Genomic DNA, 11,142 nt, shown 5'->3' with positions numbered 1-11,142 from the left:
AGTAGGCTGAGCCCTTGATTTTGGGGCTTGCCCTTATGAAACTTGTAACTGCAAAGGAGAGGTTAAGTCTACTATAATTGTGCCTAAGAGTCTCCCCCAAAGAACCTCTTTGTTGCTCAGATGTGGCCCTGTCTCTCTCTCTATGCCCACTTGGCAGGTGAGCTCACTGCCCTCTCCCCTATGTGGGACACGACTCCCAGAGGTGTGAAGCTCCCTGGCAACACAGGACAGGACTCCCAGGGATGAGCCTGGACCTGGCATTGTGGGTTTGAGAAATTTTTCTTGACCAAAATGGGAAAGTGAAATGAAACAAAATAAAGTTTCAGAGGCTGAGAGATTTCAAATGGAGTCAAGAGGTCACCCTAGAGGGCATTTTTATGTGCTATATAGATATTCCTTTTTAGTTTTTAGTGTATTGGAATTGCTAGAAGGCAATACTTGAAACCATTGAACTGCAACCCAGTAGCCTTGATTCTTGAAGATGATTGTTCAACTGTGTAGCTTACATGGTGTGACTGTGTGATTGTGAAAACCTTGTGGTCCACACTCCCCTTATCCAGGGTATGGATGGATGAGTAGAAAAAGGGGGACAAAAACTAAAGGAAAAATAGGGTGGGGGAGGGATGGAATGATTTGGGTGTTCTTTATTACTTTTATTTTTTATTTTTATTTTCATTCTTTTTGAAGTAATTGATTATGGCGACGAATGTACAACTACATGATGGTACTGTGAATAATTGGTTGTACACTGTGGATGATTGTATGGTATGTGAATATATCTCAATAAAACTGAATTTTAAAAAAACATGCTTAGTTTGTGGGCCATAAAAAATAAACAGTGGGTTGGATCTAGCCCACAGGCCGTTGTTTGTCAACCTGTGAACCAGGTCAATATTAAAGGAAGGAGCCAGCCAGAGACTTTTGCTTTAGTCGTGAGGAACTGTCCCTCATTGAACAAACCTGACCAAATCTAAACCCTACCCCAAAGTGGAGACCATATGACTTAAAATATTTACCAAGAAAAGTATTCTTTTCCTGCCTTTTTCATCTTTCTTTAAATGTCATTACTGTTGGAGTAATTTGGAACTTATTTGACTGAGAATCTTTGGTCTTTCTATTCTGTGCTGGTTGATGGTGCAGCAATGATGCTCTTGTTCACCACATTTCTCACTCTTTAAATACAGTTGGTGCATCTCTTCCCCATGGAACATAGAGCATAAGAAACTCAACCATGGATATAAGCACCAGTAGAGGACCAGCTTTCTCTCTCACATACTCTTTGGCCATATTGCTTCTGCTCCTGTCTGACTGGCGTGGTGATACAGTTACTGCAACTATGTGAGTTGTCCCAAAACTTAGCAGCTTAAAATGACCATTTTATTATGCTCATGGATTCTGTCCCTGCTTCGCAATGTCACAACCCTCAGCTGTGAAGACTCAAATCTCAGAGGTGACCCAAAAGCTGGAGATTGGAATTATCTGACATCGCATCCACTCACATACCTGACACTTGGGTTGGGATAACTTTAAGACTAAGTTTCCCACTCAGATGCCTCTACATGGCTTCCCCTCATGACTTAGCTTCTCACCGCTTGATGGCTTTGGGCTAGTCAGACTTTTTATTATGGCTCAGGGTTCTAAGTGTGCACGAACAAGCCAGAAACTGCATTGCCTTTTATGACCCAGGCCTAGATGTCCACAGCATCACTTCCACTATCCTGTATTAGTTGAAGCACTCATAAGCCTACCTACATTCAAGATTTAGGGACATAGACCCCACCTCTCAATGGGAGGAGTGTTAAAAAATTTGGGAGCATGTTTTTAAATGACCATACTTTGATGGTTGAAGGCTCCACATATCCAGCTTTAAAAAATCTACTTCTATAGTTATATTAATATATATGATATATGTTAATGTCATGTAATACATACATGTATAAATAGTAACCCACATGCCATACATATCCATCCACATACACAGGTGCAATATGAGCCTATTCCATTAGTATGGCCACAAAGTATTTACTAGTGTAGAGAGTAATTACAAAATTAGAAATACAGCTCAGAACTATGAACTTTAAGAGTCTGACTGCAATTTGCAATCTATAAAAGTTGCTTTAAAAACCGGATTTAGGCTTTGTATGTTTTACTAAGCTAGGACCTTTAACCAGCCTTAGGCTGCTCTTGAGAATTTAGGGGATGTACAGAAGCTTCCCTTCCTTCTCCTCCATAACCCTATGACTACCTGACATAGTATCTATTTGTTTTGTCTGGTTTGGTCTTTGTCTTTCCCCCAGTAGAATGTGAGGCCCATGAGACCAGGGACTTTGTGTAGTGCCTTTGTAACCAAGACGTTAGGATTTAAGAAATGATTATGGTTACTGAATCATTATATAGATATTTCTTTTTTATTTTCTAGTATATTAGAATAGCCAGAAGGAAATACCTGATATTACTGAACTGTAACCCAGCTGCCTTGATCTTTGATAATGATTGTATAACTATATAGCTTTTATCTTGTGATTGTAAAAATCTTGTTACCGACCCCCACTTGTATCCCCTTATCCTGTTTTTCAACTTTAGAGTCTTATGATCACTAAAAATAGTCCCTAATGTTTATTAATGAAGGGCCTTGAGTCAGCCCAGAACTAACCCACCACAATTCCCAAATTATCTTGCTACATAGAGCTGTATCTAACCAAAATTGGCCCACCTGACGTGTGCATTAGCTTAAACTTTAACCTATATGTTACTTATACCTCATTAAAATACTAAAAATCACACCTATCATATTGAGGCTGCCATTTTTTACATATGTTTTGTTGCTAAGCATGTCATCAATCTGCACAAGCTCAATAATTAAATCATCTCTAACTTTGTCATTGGGTACTATAAAACTATCAGAGTTATTGCTGTTTGGGGAGACAGATATTTAGGCCAATAGGCCATCTGATCTCCTGCTTTGCACTTAGCAATGAACTCTTTCTCTCGTTGAAACCCCAGTGTCTCAGGAATTGGTCATTTGAGTGCATCAGGCAGAGAACCCACCACTTTTGATTGGTAACACCTTTCATGCAGAAGGTACTCAGAAAATAATTCTTGAATGAGTGAAATTTTAAAGTGAGTCAAGTGAGTTGCTTCTGACAATGTTTGTATGTTTTATAGGCTTATGGAAGGGCATAACCCTGTTTTCAATGTTATTATGCAATGAACTTGTATCTTTTATTTCCTTTATATTTATGTCTTAAACCCTACTGCTGTAAACAATTTTATATAATAAACACTGGGCCTAAAAAAATATCAATTTCTAGCCTCCCTTTTGATTTGGTCACATTTCAACCTATTCTGGTTTGCTAAAGTTTCCATAATGCAAAATACAAGAAATGGATTGGCTTTTATAAAGGAGATTCATTAGGTCACAAGGTTCCAAGGCCATAAAAATGTCCAAAATAAGGCATTAACAGGAGGACATCTTCACTAAGAAAGGCCGATGGTGTCCAGAACACCTCTGTTAGCTGGGAAGGCATGTGGCTGGCATCTGCTGGTCCTTTGCTTCCAGGTTCTTGTTTCAAAATGGCTTTCTCCGAAATGTCTCTGGACTGCTGTCTCTCTTATCCTCTCTCTCAAAGCTAAGCATCTGGGGATCCTCTCTTAGCTTCTCTGGGACAAACTCTGGGCTTCATCTCTTAGCTTAGCATCGCCAAACATCTTTCTGTCTGCATCTCCAAGGGTCTCCAAGCATTTTGGTCTGTGTCAGCTCTTAGTTTCTCTGGCAAGCAAACTCTAGATTGCATCTCTTAGCTTCTCTCCAAAATGTCTCTCAGGTTCTCTGTGCTTCTTCTCTCTGTGAGCTCTCTTAAAGGACTCCAGTGATCTAATTAATACCCACCCTGAATGGCTGAGGCCACAGCTCCACCGAAATAATTTAATCAAATGTCTCACCTACAGTTGGGTGAGTCACATCTCCATGGAAATACTCAAAGGTTCCACCCAACAAGATTGGATTAAAAGATCATGACTCTTCCAGGGTCCATAACAGTTTCAAACTGGCACACAACCCTCTTCTCAAACTTATCAATACTGGCTCTTCACTTGACTCTTGGATTTTTGTATTCCCTTGATTTCAGTATCACTTATAATCTTTGGTAAGAGGTCCCTTCCGTTGGCAAGGAACTAAAGAATTCCCACTAGCCAGATTATACCTTTAACCTTCTCCAGGGACAGGGATTTCATACAATATAACTAAGGTTAAAGGTTTTTAGGGGCCCTCTGCTCATTCTCTGTGCTGTTGGGGATAAATGAAGAACAACAGAAATGTAAATGGAGATGGGTAAATGTTTAAAACTACTTTTTTCCCTCCTAAGTTCTTTAAATTATGTATGACTTTAAAACAAAAATGATAATACTGTCTGATAGGGTTTTCAAAGAATGTAGGTATAATACATATGATAACTATGACATGGAGGTTAGTGGGGTAGGGAGTGAATGAATTATGTGGTTGTACATTTTGCTTGAAGGGTATAATATTAACTCTAAAAAGACTTTGAAAGGTTAGTTATGTTTATTGTCATTCCTAATGTAACCAATAAAAACTAAAAAAAAAAAATTACAAAGATATATAACCCAAAAGCAAATTAAAAATTAAAAATTACTCAATCCTAACAAAGGCAGGAAAGTGGGGATAGAGGAACAAAAAACAGGTGACAAACATAAAAGTATATTAAACTGGTTGACTTAAATTCAATCACATCAATAATTACATTATGTGTTAATGTCTAATCACTCCAATTAAAAGGCAGAGATTGACAAAGCAAATGAAAAAGCAAGACCCTACTAAATGCTACTTACAAGAGGCATGCTGTAAGTATAATAGCACTGATAGGTTGAAAGTAAACAGGTGGAAAAAGATATACAGCCAAACAGTAAACCCCAGAAGGCTTAATTGGCTATTTTAATACCAGACAAAATAGATTTTAAGTTAAAGAGTATCATCAAAGATAAAGACTTTTCATAATAATAAAAGGTACAGTTCATCACAAAGATAAAACAATTATCAATGTGAATATATTTAATAATAGAGCCTAAAAATACATGAAACAAAACAGAATTAAAGGGGAAAATGAACAATTCCACAATCACAGTAGGAGATTGTAATAGTCTTCTCTCACCAGTTCATACAATAACTAGACAAAAAGCAATGAAGACAGAAGAATGTGACAACATGGATGAACCTTGAAGACATCATGTTGAATGAAATAAGACAGACACAAAAGAACAAATATAGTATGATCTCACTGATATGAAATAACTAGAATAAGCAAACTCATAGACTCAGAATCTAGAATATGGGTTAGCAGGGGTAGAGAATAGGGAGTCAAACCTTAAAATGTAGAGTTACTATTTGGGACAATGGAAAAGTTTTGGTAATGAATGGTGGTAATGTTAGTACAACATTGTGAACATATTTAACAGCAATGAATTATGTATTTGTATATGGCTAAAAGGGAAATTTTAGGCTGTATATATGGTACTAGAATAAAATTTTAAAAAAATTGGTGGAACTGCACAGTGAACCCTAAGTTAAACCACAGACTATAGTTAATAGTACAATTATAAAAATGTGCTTTCATCAATTGTAACAGATGTACCACAACAATGCAAGGTATTAATAATAGCATGGTATATGGGAATCCTATATTTTATGCATGATTGTTCTGTAGTCCACAACTTCTGTAATTTTTTTTAAAAAAAAGCAATGAAGGCATAGAAGAACTGAATATCTTTTTTGCCAAGACATACCATATGCTGGGCCATAAAACAAGTTTTTATTAATTCTGGAAAGATGGTGGAAAAAGATAGGCAGAGCTCACTCCTCCAGCATGGAACAACTAGAGAAAAGATAGAAAATGACTGGGACAACAATTCCAGCGTTCAGGGAACCAGAGAAGGACCTCTGCATTATATAGGGAAGACCAGGATGATAAAGCAAAGAAACTAAGACTTGGGAGTTGGGGTGAGTGTGCTCAATTGTGACCACTCCTGGGGTCCTCTGTTGCATGCTGGCTGGATTGGGTGGCTGAAGAGTGGTACACTCCCACTTTGACTGCTGGCTGGAGGGGTCAACCCTCTCAGTCCCACAGCCTGGATTTCCCATGTGGGAATGCAAGAGCCAGCAGACTTATTTGATCCACACACACATATCTTGCTGCAATGCCCAGTGCTTACTCCCTATCCCTGAGGCAGGCCACTGCAATCACCTGGTTTAGGAGGAAACAGGGGGGCTTTCTCCTTGGAAGGAGAGGGGAATGCAGAGCAGTGCCAATCTGACAGTTGGCTGGTGAGATAGATACTCTGGGTCCTGCTGCCTCCATTCTTTTTCCATGGAGGCTAGCAGTGGGTAGAGAATAGGGAGTCAAACTTTAAAATGTAGAGTTCCTATTTGGGACAATGGAAAAGTTTTGGTAATGGATGGTGGTAATGGTAGTACAACATTGTGAACATATTTAACAACAATGAATTATATATTTGAATATAGCTAAAAGGGAAATTTTAGGTTGTATATATATGCACTGTGGTACACAACTGTGCATCAGTGGAGAGGCAGGGGTGAGGGAGGGAGATGTATTGCAATGCCAGGCACCTTCCCCCCACCCCAAGGCCTGCAGGTGCACACCAGTCTGGGTCTTAATGGCTGGTGAAAAGCAGCGCAGTACTGGGCTGGCTGCTGGTTGTGGAAGTAGAACCTCTCAGTCCTACAGCCCAAGATCTTTCCACACAGGAGTCTGGGAATCACCAGATCCATTATGCCCACAAACAGGGTCTCAGCAGAGATGCACAGTGCCCACTCCTCACCCCCAAAGGCAGCTTCCAGTGCACATGGAGGCCTGAGACCTTGACTGGGTTGTTGCTGAGTTGGGTCCCTGTCCAGTGGGCTGCCACAGTCAGAGAGAGGCAGGGTTAAGCAGAAGAGGTGGCCCAGGAGCATCATCTGCTGGGGAGACTGGGAAACTGCAGTCTGGCAACTGCTCTTCTGCCCAACCTCTAAAAGACTTCTGAAAATGGTTGTATCCCCTGCATGAGGACCTGACCCTGGTTGGGCTGAGAATTACCAACAACCAAGTACCGAAGGAGACCTTCAATGCAAACCCAAGAAACTACAAAATCTTAGATGAGCAAGGGAAATCAACTTCCAAAATAACCTTATCAAGATAATCAAATGCCAAGAAACCAGCAAAAATCACAAAGCACATGAAGAAGCAAGAAGATATGGCCAAGTGAAATGATCAAATTAAAAAGCAAGAGGAGACACAGAATTTGGAAAAATTAATCAAAGATGTTCAAATAAATCTCCAAAATAACTTCAATGAGATGTCTAAAACAATAAAAGACATTAAGAAGACACTAGAAGAGCATAAAGAAGAATTTGAAAGAATAAATAGAAAAATAGCAGAACTTACAGAAATGAAAGATAATGTAGATCAAATTAAAAATTTATTAAAGACACAACAGCAGATTTGAAGAGGAAGAAGAAAGAATAGTGCTCTAGAGGACATAGTAACTGAATTTGAATGCACAAAAGAACAAATGGTGAAAAAGATGGAAATATTTGAATTAGCTCTCAGGGAAATGACTGACAACACAAAGTGCACAAATGTAAGAATCATTGGTGTCCCAGAAGGAGAAGAGAAGAGTAAAGAGCTAGGAAGATTATTTGAGGAGATAATTGGGGACAATTTCCAAACCCTTATAAAAGACATAACAATGCAAATCAAAGAAGCCCAATGAACTCCAAATAGAATAAATCCAAATAGACCCACTCCAAGAAACATACTAATCAGACTGCCAAAGGCTGAAGAGAAGGAAAGAGTCCTGAAAGCAGCAAGAGAAAAGCAATTCACCACAAAACAGTAAAGTCACATAACATTAAGCACTGACTACTCATCAGGCACCATGGAGGTGAGAAGGCAGTGGTACAATATATTTAAGATTCTGAAAGAGAAAAATTGCCAGCCAAGAATTCTTTATCCAGCAAAGCTGTCCTTCAAAAGTGAGGGAGAGTTTAAAATTTTCACAGGTAAACAAATGCTGAGAGAATTTGTTAGCAAGAGATCTGGTCTGCCTCTGTTGGCTGAAAAAAAAAAAAGACAGGAGAAACAAAGCTGGAGGGCAGTACAGAATTGAAAAGTATTAATAAGGGTAACTTAGATGATGATGATGAGACACACACACACACACACACACACACACACAGATTGAGAGAGAGAGAGAGAGAAATAGATCTATCAAATATAAATCAAAGGATAAGGTGGTTGAATCAAGGGCTGCCTTTACAGTCATAACTTTGATAATGGATTAAACTCCCCAATCAAAAGACACAGACTGACAGGGTGGGTTAAAAAATATGATCCATCTGTATGCTGTTTACAAAAGACTATCTTAGAACCAAAGATACAAATAGGTGGCAAGTGAAAGGATAGAAAAAGATATTCCATGCAAGTGATAATCAAAAGAAACCTGGGGTAGTTATACTAATATCAGACAAAATAGACTTTAAATGCAAAGATGTCATAAGAGACAAAGAAATAAACTATATATTAATAAAAGGAGTAATTCACCGAGAAGAAATAACAATCACAAATGTTTATGCACCCAATCAAGGTGCTCCAAAGTACAAGAAGCAAACACTGGCAAAACTGAAGGGAGCAATAGATGTTTCTACAATAATAGTGGGAGACTTCAACACATGACTCTTTCCAACAGATAGAACAAGCAGACAGAGGATCAAAAAGGAAATAGAGAACATAAATAGTATGATAAATTAATTAGAGAGCCTAAATGAATTAGGCTTAACAGATATATATAGATCATTGTACCACAAAATAGCAGCAAATAAATTCTTCTGAAGTTCTCATAGAATATTCTCCAGGATAGATCATGTGCTTTTAATTGATATAAAGATTCAATGCAATACCAATCAAAATTCTAACAGCCAACTTTGCAGACTTGGAAAAGATAGCTATTGAATTTATTTGGAAGGGGTCTCAAATAGCCAAAAACATCCTAAAAAATAAGAATGAAGTGGGGAGACTTGTACTTCCTCACCTTAAAGCATATCATAAAGCCATAGTGGTCAAAACAGCATGGTATTGACACAAAAACAGACATATTGATCAATGGAATTGAATTGAGTATTCAGAAATAGACCCTCAGATCTATGGTCAATTGATTGACAAGGCCTCCAAATCCACTGAACTGGGACAGAATATTCTCTTCAATAAATGGTGCTTGGAGAATTAGATATCCATATCCAAAGGAATGAACGGAGACCCCTACCTCACATTCTATTCAAAAATTAACTGCAAGTGGATTAAAGATGTAAATATAAGAGCCAGTACCATAAAATTCCTAGAAGAAAATATAGGGAAACATCTTAAGACCTAGTGTCCCAAAGCACAAGCAATGAAAGAAAAAATAAATAAATGGGGACTCCTAAAGATTGAAGAACTCTTCTGTGCTTCAAAGGACTTTTCAAAAGGGTGAAAAGGCAGCCAACTCAATGGTAGAGAATATTTGGTAACCATATATCTGATAAGTGTTTAATATCCAGTGTGGGAGCCCCTGGCTCCCAAGTGTCTTGAAAACTGCACACAGCAGTTTGCTTGACCTAGGACCTATTCTCCTTGTAATATCAGATGCTAACTGTTAATCTATACCCCAAACTACCTCTTCCCTGAGACTCACTGAGATACTGTTATCTCTATAATCCTCCCCTCCTCCCTCTTGATTACAATCAACCCCTCCCCACATGTCACTACCCTACTCCCTGCCTTATGTTCTCATACCCATTGGAATGTCGAGCCCTTATAACCAGCTTATTCAGCCCTCCAAAGCACGGACTATTTCCACATTGTGCTCTGAACTGGCCGCCATTCAGAGCAGCTCCTGAACCCATTCAGAGAAGCTCCTGAGTTCAGGGCAAAGTGGCTTGACTTCCCTACCCTGTAGGTAAGCCCTATATTAAAAGCTCATGTCTCAGAATGTGTCCAGTGCTTTCTTTAGGCCTTTGGCTACAAACACCCTCTTGGGCCATGACATCCAGTATTTATAAAGAAACCCTACAACTCAACAATAAATGGACCAACAACTCAATTATAAAATGGGCAAAAGATATGAATAGAAATTTCTCCAAAGAAGAAATACAAATGCCTAAAAATCACATGAAAAGATGTTCATCTTCATTAGCAAGGAAAATGCAAATCAAAACCACAATGAGGACAAGAGGGCCAGGTTGCCCCACAGAATTATTAAGGAACCCCAGAGTTTCCTGGCAGAAACATTTCCTGGTATTAAAGCAGAACCAGATGAGAGCAACACCTGTTATTTTCGTTTGGTCATTGCTGGCCCCAAGATTCCCCCTTTGAGGGAAGGGCTTATAAACTTGAACTATTCCTTCCAGAAGAATACCCAATGGCAGCCCCTAAAGTACGTTTCATGACCAAAATATATCACCCTAATGTAGACAAGTTGGGAGGAATATGTTTAGATATTTTTAAAAATAAGTGGTCCCCAGCACTGCAGATCCACAGAGTTTTGCTATTGATCCAGGCTTTGTTACATGCTCACAATCTAGATGATCAATTAGCAAATGATGTAGTGGAGCAGTGGAAGACCAATGAAGCCCAAGCTATAGAAACAGTCAGGGCATGGACTAGGCTATATGCCATGGATAATATTTAAATAGATCTGATCGTCAAGTGTGCATCACTTCTCCTTTTCTGCCAAGACTTCTTTTTGTTTGCATTTAATGGGCACAGTCTTAGAAACATTACAGAACAAAAGCCCAGACATCTTCAGTCCTTTGGTGATTAAATGCACATTAGCAAATCTATGTCTTGCCTTGATTCACTGTTGTAAAGCATGAGCAGAGGGTAGGAGTATCAGCTGGATTGTTGCAAAATGTTTAGAAGCTGTGGCCCCTCTCCTGCTTTTATTCATTTTTCCCATGATGGCAGTTGTGAATGAAAGTAGTGGTCAGTGTTAGCTGCAGGGGTGTGAGTGCTTTTCTTTATTTTATTTTTATTTTTGAGGAGCAGGTAGTTTTATTTTAATTTTATTGAGCTTCTCCCCCTCCCCCCACCTTTT

The 11,142-nt window shown here is 38.8% G+C and overlaps 1 pseudogene; it reads left to right on the top strand.

Annotated features, from left to right (window-relative positions):
• Positions 1–7,950: 7,950 nt before the first annotated feature.
• Positions 7,951–10,737, top strand: LOC119545332 (annotated as a pseudogene).
• The last annotated feature ends 405 nt before the right edge of the window (positions 10,738–11,142 follow it).

Source organism: Choloepus didactylus, chromosome 10, assembly GCF_015220235.1.
Source record: "Choloepus didactylus isolate mChoDid1 chromosome 10, mChoDid1.pri, whole genome shotgun sequence".
Classification (NCBI taxonomy): Eukaryota; Metazoa; Chordata; class Mammalia; order Pilosa; family Megalonychidae; genus Choloepus; species Choloepus didactylus.
This window is presented reverse-complemented; position numbering and strand designations above follow the sequence as displayed.